Raw genomic sequence first — 23,739 nt, forward strand, 5'->3', positions numbered from 1 at the left:
TGTGTGCTGGCTCAAGTCCTGACTGCTCCACGTCCAATCCAGCTCCCTGCTGATAGCCTGGGAAAGCAGCCAAACATGTTTCAAGTCTTTGTGCCCCTGCCATACATGTGTGAGGCATGGAAAAGGTTCCTGGCCCTTGGCTTCAGACTGGCCCACCTCCAGCTACTGAGGCCATCTGGGGAGTGAACCAGCAGGTGGAAGATCTCTGTCTCAGCCTATCTGTTACTCTAGATTTCAAATCACTAAATAACTTTTTTGAAAAAATAAGTAACTGGAGTGAACCTTGCAGTCAAAATGAGGAGAGATTAGGGCTGGTGGAAGTGAGTCCTATAGAAGGGAATTCCCTTGCAAGTACCACAAATGAGTCACAAGGAATAATATGAATTAGCTAGAAGGCAACATTTCAGATAAAATTAGATTTGAGATGTACCTCTGAAGATGAATATGTTTAGGAGTCTGAGCTTTGGAAAGAGCTAGAACTAAATGCAAATACTTACCAGTGATTTTTTTTTTCCTTTTTGGTACCCCAGGATCAAAGGAATGAGTTAATCTTATTCCTTATTATGATAAATAATCACCATTAATCCTGTGGTATATTTAATTAATGTATTGGGCAAACTTGCAGTTTACCATTGTCTGACACAAAAACATGAAATGCAGGATATTGCTGCTCATAATGATCTTTAATATAGGATAGGGTTTCAGCTACTACATCACTAGAATAACAAGAGGAGCACAATAAATTTTCCTTCAGACTCCTTCATTCTGTATTCTGTGTTCCTTGCTGCCATTCAGGGGTCTTGGAATACAATACTAACATTGTGGCCTGGATATAGCTTCATTTATCCTGTTTAAGGAACTTAGGAGTTAGAATTGCCTAATGGGAATATCAAAATACTCCATCATGTCCCATCTAGCCATGAAATTAAGTTCCATAATTGCTCAGGTAGAAATTCACATACATGGAGATGGGGGAAGAGACAGTGTTCAGAACTAAGAAACCAACATGATCTGAATCCCTAATGTGCTGCAACCAAGATGACCACGGTCAGTTGCCCTCAGAGTTTTGAAGTAACTCAGGGTGGGAAGCAAATGCAGTTGTAGAGCTCTGGAAATCCTGAGAGAGGGGCAAAATTGAGAGCATCTAACCAAAAATAAATCTGAAAGGAACTGAGAGTGACTTTCTGGACTTTAAGAGAAGTGTAACTGTGACATATGTCAGGCTATCTTAGGATATGTAGTCAGAGGGAGATAGTGAACAATACTTTTATACAAGGAAAATTCCCATATAAAATGATAATTTTTTGCTTTGTTATATGTAAGCTGGGGAGAAGAATGTACTCCCTATGAGCAGCGATACTCATAGTCTTCTGAATTTTTACCACAGGAGGAAAGGGGGCTTCCCTTGTGTTTCTTACAGCACTCCGCATCTCACGTGGATTGAGGGTCACTCCCAGGTGAAGGATTTGGGATTCACATCTGCTATCACTGAGAATCGTGAGTAAGACTGGATCTCAGGACTTCTTTCTCTTCTTATTCAGTTCTGCTTGCTTACTACTCAGGCTATCCATTGTGGAAGGCAGAAATCTGAATATAGACCTACAATATGACCCAGCCATCCCACTCCTGGGAATTTAACCAAAGGAAATGAAATCAAAATATGTAAGTATTATCTGTACTCCCATGTTTACTGCAGCTCAATTAACAATAACTGAGATATGGAGTCAACCCATATATCCATCATCTGCAGACTGAATTAGGAGATTAAGGTATATATACACTATGGATGTTACACAGTGGTAAAAATAAAATGGAATCCTTTCATTTACAAGAAAATGGAAGAAACTGGAAACCATTATACTTAGTGAAATAAGGCAGTCACAAAAAGACAAATATCATATGGTCTCCTGATCTGTGGTAACTAATAGAGTACCTAAAATGTAATCCTATAGGAGTGGAATTAACACTTTGAGATGTGATGATTTTGAACAGCCCTTGCCTTGACTGTTGAAGGACAATATTTTGGTTGGTTGGTTTTGTTTTCTTCATACTAATCAGTGAACTCTACTTAGTGTAGGGATAATTTTATGAGTATAAAAGTTAACTGAAAAATTGATCTCTGTAAAAAGTTAGAATGGAAAAGGAAGAGGGAGGAGGAAGGTGGGCAGGAGTATGAGTGGGAGGGAGGTAGAAGGGGAAAATCATCATGTACCCAAATCTGTATATATTAAATACATGAAGTTGTATTCCTTAAATAAAATTTTTAAAATGTGATTTACAGGGGCTGGTGCTGTGGTGCTGTGGTTCAGTGGGTTAAGGCCCTGGCCTAAAGTGCTGGTATTCCATATGGGTGCCAGTTCAAGACCCAGCTGCTCTATTTCCTATCCAGCTCTCTGCTATGGCCTGGGAAGGCAGTCGCTGATGGCCCAAGTCCTTGGGCCCCTACACCCATGTGGGAGACCCGGAAGAAGCTCCTGGATCCTGGCTTCAGATCAGTGCAGCTCCAGCTGTTGTGGCCAACTGGGGAGTGAACCATCAGATGGAAGACCTCCCTCTCTGCCTCTTCTCTCTCTGTGTAACTCTGACTTTCAAATAAATAAATAAATCTTTTTTTAAAATGTGATATGCTTCACAATTTAAGACAATAGTTTTGTTTTAAAAATATTTATTTATTTATTTAAAAGTCAGAGCTGCACAGATAGAGGAGAGGCAGAGAGAGAGAGAGGTCTTCCATCCACTGGTTCACTCACCAAATGGCCGCCATAGCTGGAGTTGTGCCAATCTGAAGCCAGGAGCTGGGAGCTTCTTCCAGGTCTCCTTCATAGGTGCAGGGGCCCAAGGATTCGGGCCAACTTCCACTGCTTTCCCAGGCCATAATAGAGAGCTGAATCAGAAGAGGAGCAGCCGGGACTTGAACCAGCACCCATATAGGATGCTGGCACTACAGGAGGAGGCTTCAGCTGCTATGCCACAGCAGCAGCCTCATTAGTTTTTTCTTTAAAAAAATTATTTATTTATTTATTTATTTGAAAGGCAGAAATACAGAGAGAGAAAGAGAGGGCAAGAGAGTGAGAGAGATAGAGAGAGGGAGAGACAAAGAGAATCTTCCATCCACTGGTTTACTCCCCAAATGGCCTCAATGGCCAGAGCTGGGCCAATTCAAAACCAGGAGCCAGGGGTTTCTTCCAGGTCTCCCACATGGTTGTGAGAAGTTTCTTTTCTAGCAAAAATGAATTTGACTTGCTAGAGAAAGATCTTTTTTTTTGTTTTATTTTTTTATTTTTTGACAGGCAGAGTGGACAGTGAGAGAGAGAGACAGAGAGAAAGGTCTTCCTTTGCCGTTGGTTCACCCTCCAATGGCCGCCGCGGCCGGCGCGCTGCGGCCGGTGCACCGCGCTGATCCGATGGCAGGAGCCAGGAGCTTTTCCTGGTCTCCCATGGGGTGCAGGGCCCAAGCACCTGGGCCATCCTCCACTGCACTCCCTGGCCACAGCAGAGGGCTGGCCTGGAAGAGGGGCAACCAGGACAGAATCTGGCGCCCCGACCAGGACTAGAACCTGGTTTGCCGGCGCCGCTAGGCGGAGGATTAGCCTAGTGAGCCGTGGCGCCGGCCGAGAAAGATCTTTGAAGGCTTTTTGCTGAACTCATTGCTTTTTGGAAAACTAAACTTCAATCCATGACAACACAAATGGTAAGTTTTTATTTACAGAACATTTGTAAGTTTATTGTGCCTACTCTCTGATTTCCAATTTACTATGCAGGTTGTGTTCACTTTGGCAGCACATATGCTAAAATTGGAATGAAACTATGCAGGTAAGTTTCACTTTGCCTAAATTTATTGATACATCTATGATTTGCAAAAGAATGAGCACAATTTTATTTTCTTAATGATTCTGTCTTGAAACTTGTACACTGAATCCAAGGGAAAGAACTAGGGATAGAGACTTATGAGTTCTGAGTCGAAGTGTTTCAGAAGGCAGTTCTCTTCTAGATTCAGTCCAACAACTCTCTCAATACAGGTAAGAGAAAGTGCAGCGCAGAAAGCATCTTTTTACTCAGTCAATTCTAGACAGTCTGAGTGTTCATGGGATCTTCATTGGGCTATGTCATGGGTAATGAATTCTTAAAATGTGAATAGTCACTATTAGAGGTCACTGTACAGTCTATCAAATTTTCCTGACTGTCATCTCACTTCTCACCATAGTCTCCAGCTACTCTTTTGGAAGGAAGAAGGTCTGCTCCACTTCCAGGATACTTAAGTGTGGTATTGGAAGAAACATAATTGAAGGACCCCACAGCTTGAGGCTAAAGCATAATGGCACATGATTATAAGTGAGAATGACTCAAATTGCTGTTTTGATTGTTTGGTGAAAATCAGAATGAGGAGGATGATAGGCCTCTACATCTCCATGTATATTTTACTCTCTGCTGCAAACCCAGAATAGGTCATCCAAGGAATGAACACTAGCTCCAGGCATTTAGATGATGCCCTCTGCTTAACATTACCTACTCTAATCTTCTTGCTCCTTTTCATCTGAATTTTTACTTTTACCTGACAAGATTCAACAACTTGCTCACTCTCTCCTACATCTGGACACACAGCTTGTACTTCCTCATAAAATGCATCATAAACCTATCAATTGCTCTATATTTTTCTTTTTAATGTGTTTTTTAAACATTTATTTATCTATTTGAAAGGCAGAGTTACAGAGAGGCAGACGCAGAGAGTGAAAGAGAGAGAGAGAGAGAGAGGTCTTCTACCACTGGTTCACTCTCCAGATGGCTGCAGCAGACAGTGCTGTGCCAATCTGAAGCCAGGAGGAGCCACGAGCTTCTTCCAGGTCTTCCATGTGGGTGCAGGGGCCCAAGCACTTGAGCCATGTTCTAGTGCTTTCCCAGGCCATAGCAGAGAGCTGGATAGGAAGAGGGGCAGCCAGGACTAGAACCAGCACCCATATGGGATGCCAGCACTGCAAGTGGAGGATTAACCTGCACCATGGTGCTGGCCCCCTGATTTCTAGCTTCAATTGGCCCAGCCCTGGACATTGCAGCCCTTTGGGGAATGAACCAGGGACCTCCCTCTCTGTCTCTGCCTCCTTCTCTCTAACCCTGCATTTCAAATAAATAAATTAAATATTTTTTAAAAAGAAAATATAAGTCTTTCTTGTCTTGGATCTTTAACTTTGAATCTGAATCATAGATTATCATATGTATTTAACGCAAATAATAAACTACAATGCACCTACTTTTACATTGCAACTCTTCATCGTTTTAGACTTCTAAATTTGAGAGTTTTCTGGGCAAGATTAATGCATGATTAATCAAATTTCTTGTTTACTTATACAAAGTCAATTATAGTATTGTATTCTGCTATTATAACTCTGTTCATTGCTTTCAGGATGACAACTTACTTTGTTATCTTCTTGTTGGTCTTATTATATATTTTTCTTTTGAGCTTTGTGTCTCTTGCTTGGCAGAATTCTTCAGAAATAGAGTTCCCTGCAAAACAATACTGGCCTGGCACTTCGCGATGGTGACTTTTTTTTTTTTTTTTTGACAGGCAGAGTGGGCAGTGAGAGAGACAGAGAGAAAGGTCTTCCTTTTCCATTGGCTCACCCCCCAGTGGCCACCACCACACTGATCCAAAGCCAGGAGCCAGGTGCTTCTCCTGGTCTCCCATGTGGGTACAGGGCCCAAGGACTTGGACCATCCTCCACTGCATTCCCGGGCCACAGCAGAGAGCTGGACTGGAAGAGGAGCAACTGGGACAGAATCCAGCACCCCGACCAGGACTAGAACCCGGTGTGCCGGCACTGCAGGCAGAAGCTTAGCCTATTGAGCCACAGCGCTGGCCCTTTTCTTTTTTTTTTTTTTTTTCTGGTAAGAAAAACTACCTACCTGATGACTTGTGCCTCACCTGTGTTGCTCATTATCTTCTATTTCCCTCTAATTCTTCTCCACCTTTTCTTTTGCCTTATCCCATTATCTATCTTTCTCTTTTTTAAAATTATTTTGTTTGGCAGAGTTACAGTGAGAGAGAGAGACAGAGAGAAAGATCTTTCTTCGGTTGGTTCACCCCCCAAATGGCCACTATGGCCAGCGCTGTGCTGATCCAAAGCTAAGAGCCAGGTGTTTCCTCCTGGTCTTCCACACAGGTGCAGGGCCCAAGCACTTGGGCCATCCTCCACTGCCCCCCCGGGCCACAGCAGAGAGCTAGACTGGAAGAGGAGCAACCAGGACTGGAACCCGGTGCCCATATGGGATGCTGGCACTGCAGGTGGAGGATTAACCAAGTGAGCCACGGCACTGGCCCCCTACCTTTCTTTCTCTAAGTATTCCACATTTTATTCATCTTTACTTTTAATTATATAATAGTGAATTCTTATGTCCTTTTTTCTTTTTTTGAAAATTCATTCACTTATTTGAAAGGGATAGTTACAGAGAGGCAGAGGCAGAGAGATAGAGAGGTCTTCCATCTGCTGGCTCACCCCACAAATGGCTGCAATGACTGGAGTTGCACCAATCTGAAGCCAGGAGCCAGGAGCTTCCTCTGGGTCTCCCACACAGTTGCAGGAGCCCTAGCCACTGGGCAGTCCTCCACGGCATTCCCAGGCCACAGCAGAGAGCTGAATCAGAAGCGGAACAGCCAGGACTTAAATTGGCACCCATATGGGATGCTGGCACTGCAGGTAGCAGCTTTACCTGCTATGCCACAGTGCTGACCCAGGGATGATGAGTTCTAGCTGCATAACAGATACAGCTAAGTTGAACAATGGACTACAGGTAAAGTTAGCCTGAGGTCCACTTCTAAACCTTCATTGATGCTCCAATATGACTAAAACATATTGACACTGATCCTTTCTCAGCAAATGTTTCTCTCTTGACATGGGTCTGGATCAAAAACTAGGTCAAATACAACCTGGAAACATTGGACAAATGGAACATGATTGATCAGTTGCATTTTCAGAAATGGATCTTGATCACAAGGAGGAAACAAAAACCAAGATGCAATGAGTCATTGGTGTCAATCCTAAACCAAATTAGATGAAGCACAGAAGTTATTTAGAAAGAATTTTGAGTCCTTTATTGCTTGATAGCAGCTGTCACAAAGGATCCCGCTAGAAGTACATCATCTAGAAAGAGCCCCCATTTTGAGAGAGATGCTAACTAGATATTATATTTCATATTCTCATACCTAATGCTAAAGCCTATATAAAGCACCAACAGTGAAGTGTTGAGGAAATTCTTTAACTTCTTTGATTCTGAGGAGCCAAGATTATGATGGGAGTATGGATTCAAACTTTGGAAAAATAAAATGACTGATGCTGTAAGATTAGACATTGCCACCTGAAGCTGGTTGATATGTCTCAGAATAATAGTCACTTGTGATGTACTGCAGGACACAGAGTATTTCGATTTTGGGCAGTTCACCACAGTGTATACAGCTCACTGTATGTGCTTCCATTTCTGGATCAAAGGAGGTTACTGGCTCACATCTGGCTATTTGGGAGATACTAAATCACACTATTTGATAGCTTAAATGTTACTCTAAAGCTGTGTCATTTTTAATAGTCATCTTGCCATGAGATCCCACTGGGACACATGTCTGTGAATAATTACATGATACTGAATAAGTATGCCTTAGCAGGCTAGATCTGACCAATAGGCCTCTTAAAGCCCATTTGGTCTGACCCTTCCAACACAACTAAAAATGGAATTTGATATTCAATAAATCAACAGCAGACTAAATCTTAAGTTGATAATCTTGTATGGCCTCTGAATGATGTTATAGATACACAAATTGCTCTGGGATGAAAAGCCTTTTGCTTTAAAGACTACAGACCTGAGCAGTCATGGATGGAAACAGCTTCACAGACAAGATTCAAGGATTAAACATACAGCAGTGACTCCACAGGAAACTTTGGAAGGAGTAGCATTGCTATAAAGTAGCTTATCACAGAAGCCTAAACTCAAAGCCTTCACTCAGGCCCTGTGTCTCAGAGGAGGTAGGAGTCAATATTCACACTGACCTGAGTTAGGAAAGGATGTTGATGACCTGGGTTTCCATTGGGATAGAGATGAAAGATGTCTTTTAGGCTTCCTTGAGTTCAAGAAAGATGGAAAATATATACAGAAATCTGTGAGTTTCCCAAGCTTTCTTTCTTTTTAAATTTATTTATTTATTTGAAAGTCAGAGATACACAGAGAGAGAAAGAGAGGCAGAGAGAGAGAGGTCTTCCATCTGCTGGTTCAGTCCCCAATCAGCTGCAATGGCCAAAGCTGCACCCATCAGAAGCCAGGATCCAGGAGCCTCTTCCGGGTCTCCCATGTGGGTGCAGGGGCCCAAGGACATAGGCCATCTTCTACTGTTTTCCAAGTCCATAGCAGAGAGCTGGATCAGAAGTGGAGCAGCCAGGACTTGAGCCGGTGCCCATATAGGATGCCACATTGCAGGCAGCAGCTTCACCCACTATGCCACAGTGCCAGCCCCCAAACTTTCTTTGAAGCTAGTCCATATCTCTGTCCCATTTGTATGACAACTGGTTATTCATCTTTGTTCTATTGTCAGGACTGGAGAGTGTGATTTTGCACATTAAGGTGCTGGCAAAGTAGACTCAACAGAATAGGAGCAATTGAGACAAAACTCCTATAATACAAAAGCAGGACCCAGCATTTTGTCTGTCTCCCTTAGCCCAAGTTGCTCTTGCCTGTACTGTATCAGAAAGAATTCACTGAATTGAGGGAGTTATACAGCAGGTCTGACAAACCTCCAGTCACTGAACACACTCATTTGCTTCTGCAATAGATAAAACCATGCTGGCCAATATTGTCTGGACAGGTTTATCTGGGGGAGTTTCAGATCCAGGTAAGAAAAACCCAAGTCTGGGGCAGTAAGAACTACCAGTTACATGTAAACCTCCAGACCAACTGAAGCCTATCTGGACATCATAAAAATTCCCTGAAGAACATGACATTCCCAACTAGTAAGAGGAAGGTCACAAACACCACTGACCAATCAGGAACTCGTACACAAGCAGAGCATGTAGCACTCAGACCCAGTTTCTATCTGTAAGAAATGTTACCTCTAATTTCCTGAAGAGCCCTGTAGTAATTAAGCAATAGTTGTGCTACTTCTTGCTCTGGGCTTGAAATAAATACTTCTTTCTTTCACCACCCCAATGTAAGTGACGGGATGACTGTGTGTGGAGTAAGCATAATCAGATTTGAGGGTTCTATAACAATTCCACCATCCAGATTGGGGAAATGTTCTGTAATAGGAGTAAAGATGAGAATTGAACCCAGGCATGCTGACATGGAATGTAGGCATCTCAAGCAGTTCTCCAATCACTATGACAAATCCCATCCTCTTAGTTTTTTGTTTTAAAGATTTATTTATTGATTTAAAAGCCAGAGTTACTCAGAGACAGAGAGAGAGAGAGAGAGAGAGAGATCATGCATCCACTGGTTCACTACCCAAATGACTGTGATGCCCTGAGCTGGACCTATCCAAAGCCAGGAGCCAGGAGCTTCTTCTCAGTCTCCCACATGGATGCAGGGGGACTAAGCACTTCAGTCATCTTCTTCTGCTTTTCCAGGTACATTAGCACAGAGCAGGATTGGAAGAGGAGCAGCCAGGACTTGAAGTGGCACCCATATGAGATGCCATGCTGTAGGTGGAGGCTTAGCCCACTACGCCAGAGAGCCGGACTCCAGCCCTTAGCTTTTTAAACTAATTTTTTCTTTGAATGTCAGACAGATGAGAGACAGTAGAGATCATCCATCTGTTGGTTCACTCCCAAAATGCCAGCAACAATGGGGACTGAGTTAGCACAAAGTCAGGAGCCAAGAAGTCATTCCAGGTTTCCCTCATGGCTGGTATGGATCCATGTACTTTAACCTCCAAAGGTGCACATTAATAGAATGACGGAATTGGAAGAAGAGTCAAGGCTCTATCCTAGGCACTTCTTCAGTTGATGTATCACAAATGGCAGCTTAATTGCTGTACCAAATTCCACCCGAGCTAACTTTTTTGAGATATTTTCCCTCATGAAATTCTTTCTCTATTGAGGAGAGATAAAACTGACTTTTCTTGGACAAAAATGGCAAGTTGAGCATAGAAATTTTCACAAATGAAAATAAGATATACCCAATAGTTATCTTAAATACCTTACTTGAGAGTTTACTTTTAATAAATACAGGAGGGCCTGGCATTGTGACACAGCAGGTAAAGCTGCCACCTACAGTGCCGGCATTCCATGTGGGAATGGAGTCCTGGCTGCTCCATTTCCAATCCAGCTCTCTGCTATGGCCTGGGAAAGCAGTAGAAGACGTCCCAAGTCCTTGGGCCTCTGCAACCATGTGGGAGACCCAGAAGAAGCTCCTGGCTCCTGGCTTTGGGTTGGCACAGCTCCAGCCGCTGCTGCCAATTGGGTAGTGAACCATCGGATGGAAGACCTCTCTCTCTCTCTCTCTCTTTCTCTCTCTCTATCTCTGCCTATCCTCTCTCTGTGTAACTCTGACTTTCAAATAAAAATAAATAAATCTAAAAAAAAAAAAAGAAATTATCAATTCCCAACTTGACTCTCACTGGGATTAAACATGACAATAGGTCTGATCTGATTTCATCATCATTTAAAAAAAATCATCTATTATTTTTCACTTTATGTTTCTGTGTGGGAGCAAACTGTTGAAATCCTTACTTAAGGTATACTAAGCTGATCTTCTGTATATTAAGATAATCGAAAATGAATCTTGATGTGAATGGAAGGGGAGAGGGAGTGGGAAAGGGGAGGGTTGTGGGTGGGAGGGACGGTATGGGGGGGGAAGCCATTGTAACCCATGAGTCGTACTTTGGAAATTTATATTCATTAAATAAAAGATAAAAAAAAAGAAAATGATATGAATAAAAACATTACTGCTTTTAAAAAATAAATAAATAAATAAATAAATCTTTAAAAAGAAAACATGAATGTAACAGGTCACATTTTTCCTTTTGTTTCAGGTTCCAATGAAGGTCAACCAGCAGTGACTGGTTCCCAAGTCTGTACTGCAAAGTTCTGATACATTGTGTATATTTTCAAAATGTTTTTTTCTGTCACTCTCTAAATCTACATTGAAATTTCTCCCCCAGGGGCTGGTTCTCTGGTGTAGCAGGTTAAGCTATCATCTGCAGCACTGGCATCCCCTATGGGCTCCAGTTCAAGTCCTAGCTGCCCCACTTCTGATAAAGCTCCCTGCTAATGGCCTAAGAAAAGCAGCAGAAGATGGCCCAAGTCCTTGGGTCCCTGCACCCATGTGGGAGACCCAGTGGAAGCTCCTGGCTCCTGGCTTCAGATCGGCCCAGCTCCTGCCATTGCAGCCATTTGGGTAGTGAGCCAGTTGATGGAAGTTCTCTCTCTCTCTCTCTTTCTCTCTCTCAAAAATTATTTCTTCCCTAAGCACTTCTGGATGTATAAAAAATCACAGCATAATATAGATCAATCCCATTAAAACACTCAATGATAGATCCATGACTTTTTCTTGCACTTTATATGAGGAAGTAAAGAATAACTCACCTGGGAATATTTCAGAAAATGAGAGCATCTCTGCTGCTGGTTCAGAGAAACATCCAGCCTTTAGGCTGAGTGCTGGTGCAAGCTCACTGTTTCGTAGTTGCTTGCTGCCCTCTGCTGGCCCTCTGATGGAACTAATAAACTTTTTGTTAGATACTGACAAATGGTTTACAAATCTAAAGACCCTACACAATGGTGAATAGCAAAGTTGAAGTGGTCACAGTTTCTCATTTTAGTACTTATTATTATTTAGTACTTCTTATTTGGCATAGTACTTAAAAGAACTACATTCTATATCACAGTGCCTGGGTTCAAGTCCCAGTACTGTTTCTGATCCAACTTCCTGCTCAGGCACAGCCAAGGAAGCAGCAAGCTGAAGGGTTGTCTCTCTGCCACCAAGCTGAGAGTTTCAGAATGAGTTTCCAGCTTCTGCTTTAGCCTGGCCAGTCCCAGTGGATGCAAAATCTGTATGTGTGTGTGTGTGTGTGTGTGTGTCTGCATGTCTCTCTGCCTTTCAAATAAAAGTTTTTTTTTTTTTTTTTTTCAAGTGAGAAACAGAGAACCATCCTGGACAAGCAAAGAAAGAAAGAAAGAAAGAAAGAGAAAAATGAAAAAAAATTCCTCCTAAGCCATGAGGGTCACGTTGAGGATCTTTTCCTCCATTTGGATGCAGTCCCAGGTATTCCAGAAGCTGCAGTGGTACCTGCTTAGCCCAGTCTGTAACAATCCTGTGCACCATGTGGGGACTCTAGGGGGAATTTTGGTGCAAAGCTCACTGTTCAGTGGTTATTTGCTGTCCCCTGCTGGCCCTCTGATGAAACCAATAAACTTTTTGTTAGATACTGAACAATTGTTCACAAACCTAGAAGACTCCACACAATGAAGAGCAAAGTTGAAGTGGTCACAATTTCCCATTTTAGTACTTATTGTAAAGCTATAAGAATTCTTCTCAGATGTCTTTGTTATTGATATTCATGTCACAGAACATTCTTTGTTGCATTTGTATACTTTTATTTTATTTAGGATCTTTTGTGACCAAGCAAAAGGTCATCTGCAGACAGTGTTCCATGTGAACTTGAACAGAATGTGTATTCTCTTGTTTAAGTACATGATCAAGTTGCTTTATGCTGTTGTTCATATCGTCTATATCCTTTCCAATATTTTGCAAACTTGTTCTGTCCATTACTGAAAGTGACATATTTGTGTCCCCTAATATTGTAGTCTTTTTAAAAAAGATTTATTTGTTATATATAAGGCAGAGTTACAGCGAGAGAAAGATAGAGATCTTCCATCTGCTGATTCTCTCCCAAAATGGCTGCAAGGGCTGGATCTGGGCCAATCTGAAGCCAGGATCCAAGACATTCTCCCAGGTCTCTCACAGGGATGCAAGGGCCCAAGCACTTGAGCTGTCCTCAGCTGCTTTCCCAGGCACATTATCTGGGAGCTGCACTGGAAATGGAATAGCCAGGACTAGAACCAGCACCCATATGGGATGCCAGTGCCACACATATCAGTTTTACATTCTATGCCATAGTGCCAGCCCTTCCTAATACTAGTCTTGACCAGTCTTTTCTCTGGTTTTTGTCATTTTCTTTCATTTAATGTTGGGCTTTTTTGTTAGGTACATGTATATGCACAATTAAAATGTTATCCAGGTTGATTGACCCTCTTTGTACTATTAAATGTCATTTATCTGTAGTAATTTCTTTTATTTTAGACTTTATTCTGTTCCTTATTAGAATGCTCAGCAAGTGTATACAGCTCTTTAGTACTTGTCTTACATTGTATATCATTTTTTCAAGCTTTACAGTCTAATATTTTTATATTAGAAGCACCACTGTTCTGGTGCTTAAGGCTCATTTGCTTCATAGTTCTGGCTTTTTCAATTTTTTCCATTTCTTTCAACTGGGCATTCATATCAACCTTCTGCAGCTGCTCAAACTCTGTTGGGGTTTTCTTGGCTTTCCCTTTCTGCAAAACTTTGTGGTACATTTGTTTTTAAATTTCTTCTCTCTGAGTTCTGGCCTCATAGTAGGACTACAGAGCTCAAACCCTCTGAAGGTCTGGTCAGCACATTTTAGCCTCATCCAAGATTATGACCTTCAGAGAGACTTTTTGCACTGGAGACAGTAAAGAGTCTGTCACTGGCTGCTTGTTCTAATGGAGGAGGTTACAAACTTTCTGCTCCAAGGGGATCCTTGCCTTCCTGCCACTGAGCACGTATTCGATGGAACAAAGGTTGATTGCTCCTTCTCCAGGAGAAAAACCAGCTGTTTTTCCAGATGGTACTTCAGAATGATAGGATCCCATTTGGGGAAGGCTTGTGAGGTTTTATTGAATGTCACTTCTCTGTGGAACCATTCCACTTCTTTGTTAAAGGATAGTTCCAGAGTCTTCTTTGCTTTGACTCTATTCGTTTGCTTTTTCACAGGGGCCAACTAGGATGAAGTTTAAACAGGCTCAAGCAGATCTGAGAAGATCAGCTTTTCTCCCAGTTTACAACTGACATTGAACTCTGATAACTTTGGATGGGCCTCAGATCTCTCAATTTCTACTATTATTGCCATCAAGAGAACTAATTGCTGTGGGGCTGGCGCTGTGGTACAGTGGGTTAATGCCCTGGCCTGAAGCACCAGCATCCCATACAGGTGCCAGTTCTAGTCCCGGCTGCTCCTATTCCAATCCAGCTCTCTGCTATGGCCTGGGAAAGCAGTAGAAGATGACCCAAGTCCTTGGGCCCCTGCACCCATGTGAGAGACCCAGAAGAAGCTCCTGGCTCCTGGCTTTGGATTGGCGCAGCTCCACCCATTATGGCTAACTGGGGAGTGAACCATCAGATGGAAGACCTTTCTCTCTCTGCCTCTCCTCTTTCTGTATAACTCTTTCAAATAAATAAATAAATCTTTAAAAGAGAGAGAGAGAGAGAAATGCTTCCAAAAGATCTTGATACTTTCTCTCCTTATGACTCTCCCCTTCATCTTCACTGGCACTCAAGGGGTAGTCATTCAGCAAATCCACTAATCCTCCCTGTTGCCTTAAAGTCAATTCTCTCTGCATCCTAGATAGTGCTCATCTGAGTAACTTGCCTCTCTCCAGTCCTGTATTTTAGACCCTTTGCTTTGTGGTCCTCCTCCCTTTGGCTGTACTCACCCTCCAAACACCTTAATGCTCTTACGCAGACTGCATGAATACTCAATCATTACAATGTTGTAAATAAGCTTGAGGTACTTTGCAACCAGCCTGGCCTTTTTCTTTTAAAGATTTTGAAAATTATCTCAACTAGTTTTTTAAAAGTTTTATTTATTTACTTATTTATTTTTATTTGAGAAGCAGAAGTACAGACAGAAAGGGAGACAGAGAGAAAGGACTTCCACCCACTGGTTCACTCTCCAAATGGCCTCAATGGCTGGAGCTATGTTTATCGAAAGGTAGATCCAGAAGCTTCTTCCAGGTATCCTACATGGTTGCAAGGAGCCAAGCAATTGGGACATCTTGCACTGCTTTCCCAGGCAATTAGCAGAGGACTGGATCCAAAGTGGAGCAGCCAGGACTTGAACCAGCACCCATATGGGATGCCTGTGGTGCAGGCAGAGACTTAACCTACTGCACCACAGAGCTGGCCCTTGATTTTTTAAAAATATTTTATTTTAATTTATTTGGAGAGAGAAGTATCTCACATCTGCTAGTTTATTCCCCAATTGCTTACAAAAGGTGAGACTAAGCCAGGCCTGAACCAGGAATCTGAAACAGAATCTGGGTCTCCACAAAATGTGGCTTGGCCTCAACTCTCTGAATATCACCACTGTCCCACAAGATGCCCTCAAGAAGAAGCTGGAATCAGGAGTGAGACTGAGCCCCTAAAATATAAAGACAGGATCCAACCTTTTATTTGTGTCCCTTAGACCAAGGCCTCCATTTCTCTCCTTTTTTTTTTTTTTTTTTTTTTTTTTTTTTTTTTTTTTTGACAGGTAGAGTGGACAGTGAGAGAGAGAGAGAGACAGAGAGAAAGGTCTTCCTTTTGCCGTTGGTTCACCCTCCAATGGCTGCCACGGCCAGCGCGCTGTGGCCGGCACACCGCACTGATCTGAAGCCAGGAGCCAGGTGCTTCTCCTGGTCTCCCATGCGGGTGCACATTTCTGTCCTTTATTAAAAAAAAAAAAAAAAAAAAAAAAAAAAAAAAAAAAAAACACTGAATTGAAGAAATGATACAGCTGGCCCGACAATGTTCTAATCACCAGACTCAAAATGTAATTTGCTTCTCCATTAGATAAAACCCTCCTGGCATATATTGTCCAGGGGAATACAAAGTCAAGACAACAGAAATCCAAGTCTGGGCCAGAAGACGTACATGTAACCTCACAGACCAATTGGAGCCTTTCTGCACTCTAAAGAGAGCAGTATCACCAACTGGTCAAAGGAAGGTCAGAAGCACTGTGACCAGCCCAAAACTTGCACAACAGCTGAACATATACCTGTCATCCCAATTTCAATCTATAAGAACCTTCGTGTCTAACCCCTTGGAGAGCTTAGCAATTAAGCAACAGTTGTCTAGCTTCTTGCTCTGCACTTTGCAATAAATACTTTTATCCTCCATCCTAATGTCAGTAATTAGCTTTCTGTGTGTTGGGGAGGTGGACACAGGTTCAGTTTCTTTAGCAAGTTATTTGAAGTTTTATTTTTACAAGTTATTTGAAGGTTTATTCTACAATAAAATGTCAACCACGGAGTGAGTACAATCTGTAGTAGGCAAACCAGCCCCTTGCCCAAAGTCACCCTTGTGAGCTGTCTTACTACTTCCTGAATATTTGTTTGAATCAGAAATAACCTGAGCAACTGTTGATCTGATGTCATTGGCCTAAGGTGTTTTGGGTGGCAGAAACCAGACTTTAAACTGAAATTTAGGGAGATGTATTTAGCAAGTATCAACCTTATACACAGTACTACCAGGGTAATATCTCTTTTAGAATTTGGTTCAGCTGTTACTGGATATTGTTGGTTTTCTTTTCTTTTTTTTTTTTTTATTATTTTTGACAGGCAGAGTGGACAATGAGAGAGAGAGAGACAGAGAGAAAGGTCTTCCTTTTGCCATACGTTCACCCTCCAATGGCTGCCACGGCCGGCATGCTGTGGCCGGCACACCGCACTGATCTGAAGCCAGGAGCCAGGTGCTTCTCCTGGTCTCCCTTGGGGTGCAGGGCCCAAGCACTTGGGCCATCCTCCACTGCACTCCCTGGCCACAGCAGAGAGCTGGCCTGGAAGAGGGGCAACTGGGACAGAATCTGGCGCCCCGACCGGGACTAGAACCCGGTGTGCCGGCGCCGCAAGGTCAAGGATTAGCCTCATGAGCCGTGGCACCGGCTTGTTTTTGTTTTTTAAAACAAAGATTTATTTATTTGAAAGGCAGAGTTACAGAAAAATCAAGAGCGAGAGTGAGAGTGAGAATGAGAAAGATCATCATATGTGGTTTCCTCCCCAAATGGCCACAGTGATCAGAACTGAGTTGATCTGAAGCCAGGAGCCAGGAGCCAGGAGCTTCTTCCAGGTCTCCCACATGGGTTCAGGGGCCCAAGCACTTGGGCCATTTTTCTGCTGCTTTCCCAAGCACACTAGCATGGATCTGAATTGGAAGTGGAGCAACTGGGACTTGAATTGACACCATAGGTGGTGTATTTAACCAATATGCTACAACACTGACCTCTGAACATTGTGCTTAAGGGACTTATCCCTTTTATAGCTAGAGATCTCTGTTCTGAGAAATTTTTTGTAACTTGGTTCTTTTACAGATGTAGCCTAAGCCAGCGCCGTGGCTCACTAGGCTAATCCTCCGCCTTGCGGCACCAGCACACCAGGTTCTAGTCCCGGGCAGGGCTCCGGATTCTGTCCCAGTTGCCCCTCTTCCAGGCCAGCTCTCTGCTGTGGCCCGGGAGTGCAGTGGAGGATGGCCCAAGTGCTTGGGCCCTGCACCCCATAGGAGACCAGGAGAAGCACCTGGCTCCTGCCTTTGGATCAGTGTGGTGTGCCGGCTGTGGCAGCCATTGGAGGGTGAACCAATGGCAAAAAGGAAGACCTTTCTTTCTCTCTCTCTCTCTCTGTCCACTCTGCCTGTAAAAAAAAGAAAAAAAAAGATGTAGCCTAAACAACAATGGTGATCAGAGTTCTATTCATATAGCCCTCTAGCATATATTTTGCAAAGTTAATAAATTTTATTTGAAAACTGTGAAAGAAAAAGAGGTTTCACTATAATACTGTTTGACCTCTTTGAGATTGAATGAGAAATGGCCACTTAAAAGATCTCTGGGTTACATCACTATTTCCCAACTGGAATTGTTTTATGAAAAGAGAAGAAAATGGGAGCAACTTAAATACGTGCAAGCTGCTACGTTCTTATCCCAAAGCAAGCCAATTCAGAATAGTTCAGAAAAATATTGATCAAAATGCCTGTTGGTTCACATAACTTAAGTAGATATTTGATAATTTGCTTTAATTTGTTTTGCTAAGTGATAAAGATTATTTTCAAAACCCTTAGCATATGTTTGTTCTTCTGTTTGCTGAACACAAAATATAATCCTTGGGGCCAGGATTGTGGCACAGTGGGTTAAGCCACCACCAGTGATTCTGGCATCCTATATGAGTGCTGATTGCTCTCTTCTTTTTCTTTTTTTTTTAAGATTTATTTATTTTTTATTTGATAGGCAGAGCTACAGAGAGGAAGAGGCAGAGAGAAGGCTTCCATCCACTGGTTCACTCCCCAAATGGCTGCAATGACCGAAGCTGTGATGATCCAAAGCCAAGAGCCTGGGGCTTCCTCCAGGCCTTTCCATATGAGTACAGAGGTCTAATGACTTGGGCCATCTTCTAATGCTTTCCCAGGCCATAGCAGTGAACTGGAGCAGAAGTAGAGCTGCCGGGACTTGAACTGGCACCCATATGGGATGCCAGCACTGTAGGTGGCAGCTTTATCTGCTATGCCACAGTGCCAGCCTTGATTGCTCCACTTCTGATCCAGCTCCTTGCTAATGCACCTAGAAAAGCATCAGAAGATGGCTCGATTTCTTGTGATGGAAACAGAAAATGGTGAATTTTAATTTTTTTGTGGGGTAACTTACCAGGATGAAATGCCTGATGTGCAGAGGAAAAGTTCTTGTAAAGAAGGCAGGGGATTGAAAATTAGAGGCCTTGGGGCTGGTGCTGTGACATAGCCAGTAAAACCATGACCTGTGCCACATAGCTCTGTAAGAGCTATCTCTGTTCATCTCAATAAACTCTGCTTTACCCTTTGCTTACCCTATGTGTCCACGTCTTCACTGTTCATTGTACATGGACAATGCACTTGAACAGCTAGAGATACAAATGGCTGCATTGTTTGGGCCTCTGCTGCCAAAATGAGAGATCCAGATGACATTGCAAGCTCTTAGGTTTGACCTGACCTAGTCCTACCCCTTACAGCCATTTAGAAATGAACCAGAAAAAGATCTCTCTCTCTTTATCTGTGCACCATAACTCTGCCTTTCAAATGAATAAAATAAACTTTTTGAAAAGGTTATACCTATCCCTATTAATTATTTAAAATAATAAGAATATAATTTTTACCTAAGAACAAATAATCCAGATAAAGACATAGTGTTCATTATGTTACTAGACACAATAACCAGGTCCTTGCTGCTCACTGACAGCCAATTCACCAGAAAAGAGAGATGTAAGAGGAACCTATTTACTTTAACAAGCCTACAGTTGTGGGAAAAGATCCATCTATGGATCCAAAATGTGTTGTTTTCTTCCAACAAGCAAGCAAAAGGAGTTTTGAGGGAATTGAGCAGCTGAAGGTGGAGATTAGAAAAAAACAATTAGTCCAGTCAACTGATGATGAGGCACATTCTCAGGCTTTCTATTGATGATGGTCTGAGTGGAGACTTCTTAGTAATGGAGTTCAGTTGTTTGCAGGTGATGGTTACGTACTTCCTCATCAGCTGGCAGTGAGGGCTACCCTTGAGTCATTTCCTTACAGTAGGCTTCTGAAACTGCCATGCAAACACCATTGTTCACGGGCAATTCACCAGCAGCAAGCTATTGTCAGACAAAATGTGAAAAGGGAATGGAAAATGCCTTCACTAAGGTCAAAATTATGTTCTGTTAAGTGAAATGAATCAGTCTTTTGAATTTTCTTTGATAGGAAAAGATATTCAAAATGACAGCTTTGCTCATATAGTATCTCAGTTTCCAAAGATGTCTAGGTATTGTTGCTAAGTGTAAATTGGGCAAAGCAAATGAGGTAAATGTTTCTAAATATAAACTTAAGTACTCTTAACGTCTTACATTCTATTAAAAAGCAGATGATAGGACCAAGAGCCAAAGGGATCACATAAACAAGACTAGTGTCTGCTAATACTAACTGATAGAATAAAAAAGGGAGAGAACGATGCAACATGGGAAGCAAGATACACAGCAGACTCATAGAATGGCAGATGTCCTAAACAGCACTCTGGCCTCAGAATCAGCCCTTAAGGCATGCAGATCCGGCTGAAAAGCCCATGAGAGTATCAAGACACTCTGGCAAAAAAAAAACAAAAACAAAAACAAAAAACAAAACAAAAAAAAAAAACCCTAAATGAAAGATCTCCGCGAGAGAGTGAGATCCCAGTGGAAAGAACAGGTCATCAGAGAAGGAGGTACCTTTCTCTGAAGGGAGGAGAGAACTTCCACTTTGACTACGACCTTGCCTAAATATGATCAGAGTCAGTGAACTCAAAAGGCTTCCATAGCCTTGGAAACTCATGACAAGAGCCTAGGGTGATTACTGAGGCCATAAACAAGAGTGTCAATTTGTTAAGTCAACAACAGGAGTCACTGTGCACTTACTCCTCATGTAGGATCTCTGTCCTTAATGTGCTGTACATTGTGATTTAATGCTATAACTAGTACTCAAACAGTATTTTTCACTTTGTGTTTCTATGTGAGTGCAAACTGTTGAAATCTTTACTTAATATATGCTAAACTGATCTTCTGTATAAAATGAGAATTGAAAATGAATCTTGATGTGAATGGAAAGGGAGAGGGAGCGGGAAAGGGGAGGGTTGTGGGTGGGAGGGAAGTTATGGCGGGGGGAAGCCATTGTAATCCATAAGCTGTACTTTGGAAATTTATATTCATTAAATAAAAGTTAAAAAAAAAACACACAAATTAAAAAAAAAAAGCAGAGTATTTGGATGGGAGATCCAAGATGGTGGACTGGGCAGGGAACTTACTGCTCTAGGCTAGGAGAAGACAATGTAAAAGAAGTGGAGAACGCAGTCTCAGGAAACGCTAAGGGAGAAAATGGCAGAAGAAACTCCAGACAAATTAGAGGGACACTGTGGATCCATGTGGAGGGTGTGGATGTGCACACATCCAGATCCCAGCAGCCGAGAATCTCAGCTCCAGCTTTGGAGTGAGGTGAGACCAGTCTGACAGCCAAGCCAATGGCAATAAAGCTATCGGAATAACCTGGAGGGAATCCGGCCTGGACCCCTGTGAGGGACAGTGTACCTGCCAAACTAGAGGAGGATAAAAGGCAGCACATCTCTCCCTGACCATCCTGCACCAGCATCTTGTAACAAGCTGAGAGCTTAGACATCCTCCTGGACATACATAATAACTGCACCAGCTCGTGAAGGTGCACACAGAACTCAAACTAGCAGAAATGCCTAAGTCTGGCTGGGAGAACTAACAGGGATTGGGTGCTCATGATTGGGGGGCTTGTGTGCCAGGACTAGGAAAACACTGAGGCTTTATGGGAGGGCTTAGGGTGTGGTTGAGACATTGAGCAGTGACTGGACAGCTCTGCAAGCTTGGGGCTACTAGATTCCCTGGTGAGGGTCATTGCTGTGGAATCCATGCTTACACCAAGGACTACCAGATCCTCTGTGTGATTCTTGTGCCAGTGCGATGAATATTATACCCACTGGGGCTAGCACCCAGGCACTGGTCTCCTTTGAGGAGAGGAGGTGAGTATGAGACTATGCCAACAGAGCAGAAGAAACTTCCCCTAAGATAAAAATGAGAGAGAGAGAGAGAGATGAGAGATTTATCACATGAAATGTGGGTGTCACCCTGCAAACTCCCCCTGGAGCACTGAACAGAGATCCTTTTCCACACCCACCACTGAAGTATTCACTGAAAAAGTGGACACTACTAAGCCAGAGGCATAGTCCAAAGATAAAAACCATCACAGGGGAGAAAGAAAACAAAAGAAGCAAGAATGAGTATCTCTACAAATGCCCACTAATAAGCTCACGAATTCAAGAAACAAGAATAAGAAAGACAACAGGATGCCCCCAAAACTACACAAAACTTCAATAGTAGAATGTGAAGATGAAGAGATGGAAGAAATGCCAGAATGAAATTCAAAAAGAATGAAATTCAAAGAATTGATCATAGGATTAATCAGAAAGTAATCACAAATAGGGGCGAGTGCTGTGGCGCAGTAGGTTAGTCCTCCGCCTGTGGTACCAGCATCCCATATGGGTGCCAGTTCTAGTCCCAGCTGCTCCTCTTCCAGTCTAGCTCTCTGCTATGGCCTGTGAAAGCAATAGAAGATGGCTCAAGTCCTGGGGCCCATGCACCCATGTGGGAGACCAGGAAGAAGCACCTAGCTCCTGGCTTCTGATTGGCACAGCCCCGGTAGTTGTGGACATTTGGAGAGTGAACCAACAGAAGGAAGTCCTTCCTTTCTGTCTCTCCCTCTCACTGTCTATAACTAGCTCTCAAATAAAGTAAATAAAATCTTTTAAAAAAAAGTAATCAGAAACAAATTCAGTACTAATGCAATCTGTACATGACATTAAAGAAAATCCCATAAAATTCAGATCTTAAAGAGAAATCACAATCAATGAAATCTTACGGATCATTGCTGTGGTGTAGTGGGTAAAGCTACCACCTGCAATGTCGGCTTCCCATATGGGTGCCAATTCAAGTCCTTGTTGCTCCACTTCCAAGCTAGCTCTCTGCTATGGCCTGAGAAAACAGATTATGGCTCAAGTCCTTGGGCCCCTGAACCTGTATGGGAGACCTGGAAAGAGCTCCTGGCTCCTGGTTTCAGATAGGCTCAGCTCCAGCCATTGCAGTCATCTTAGAAGTGAACCAGAAGGTGGAAGACATCTCACTCTCCCATCCTCTGCCCCTTTATAACTCTTCCTTTCAAATAAATAAATCATAAAAAAAACAAAAATGAAATCTTGGAAATTAATAATTCAATAGAACAAATTTAAAAATGTGGTGGAAAGCCTTCACAGCAGAATTATTGAAGCAGAATATCCAAGTAGCTGACAAATGGCTGGAAATATTGCAGTCAGACCAAAAAATGGAAGAAATTAGAAAACTATAACACTATGGGATGCTATCAAATGACCAAAATACAGGTCTTAGGAGTTCCTGAAAGTGTGGAAAGAGAGAAGGAAATAAAAGGCCTTTTAAGTGAAATAATTACAGAAGGGCTGGCACTGTGGTGCAGTGGGTTAAAGATGCGGCCAGCAGCGCCGGTACCCCTTATGGGTGCCGGTTTGAGTCCCAGCTGCTCCACTTCTGGTCAAGCTCTCTGCTATGGCCTGAGAAAGCAGTAGAAGATGGCCCAAGTCTTGGGCCCCTGCACCTGCATGGGAGACCCAGAAGAAGCCCCTGGCTCCTGGCTTTGGATCAGCTCAGCTTTGGCCATTGTGGTCATTTGGGGAGTGAACCAGTTCATGGAAGACCTCTCCCTGTCTCTCTCTCTGGCTCTACCTCACTCTGTAACTCTTTCAAATAAATAAAATGAATATTTTTTTAAAAAAGTAAAGAATAACAAAACTTCCCTAATTTGGAGAAAGAAAGGAACAGCCCAGTACAAGCACATAGAACTCTTAGTAGACATGACCAGAAAACATCTTCACCACAATAGATTAGTCAAATTCTCCACAGTAAAACATAAAGAAAAGATTTGAAATTGTGCATGACAAAATTGCCAGTGGACTTCTCATCAGAAACCTTGCAAGTTAGGTGAGAATGGTGAGATATAGTCCAAGACTTAAAAGAAAAAAGCTGTCAATGCAGAATACTGAAAATATTTTTTTCAGTATTTATTATTCAGTATTATAATTATATTATATATTATAATTATGTTATATAATCATAATAATTATATAATTATTATTATAACTTATATATTTATAATTATAAT

At 42.4% G+C, this 23,739-nt stretch overlaps 1 long non-coding RNA gene and 1 pseudogene across 1 annotated transcript in view; both read right to left on the reverse strand.

Annotated features, from left to right (window-relative positions):
• The window catches only part of LOC127489323 (uncharacterized), a 403,737-nt gene that overhangs the window by 66,155 nt on the left and 313,843 nt on the right, over positions 1-23,739 (reverse strand). The window lies entirely within an intron of this gene.
• The window catches only part of LOC127489436 (elongation factor 1-alpha 1-like), a 60,617-nt pseudogene that overhangs the window by 18,200 nt on the left and 18,678 nt on the right, over positions 1-23,739 (reverse strand).

The sequence above is a fragment of the Oryctolagus cuniculus genome, chromosome 12 (assembly GCF_964237555.1).
Source record: "Oryctolagus cuniculus chromosome 12, mOryCun1.1, whole genome shotgun sequence".
Classification (NCBI taxonomy): domain Eukaryota; kingdom Metazoa; phylum Chordata; class Mammalia; order Lagomorpha; family Leporidae; genus Oryctolagus; species Oryctolagus cuniculus.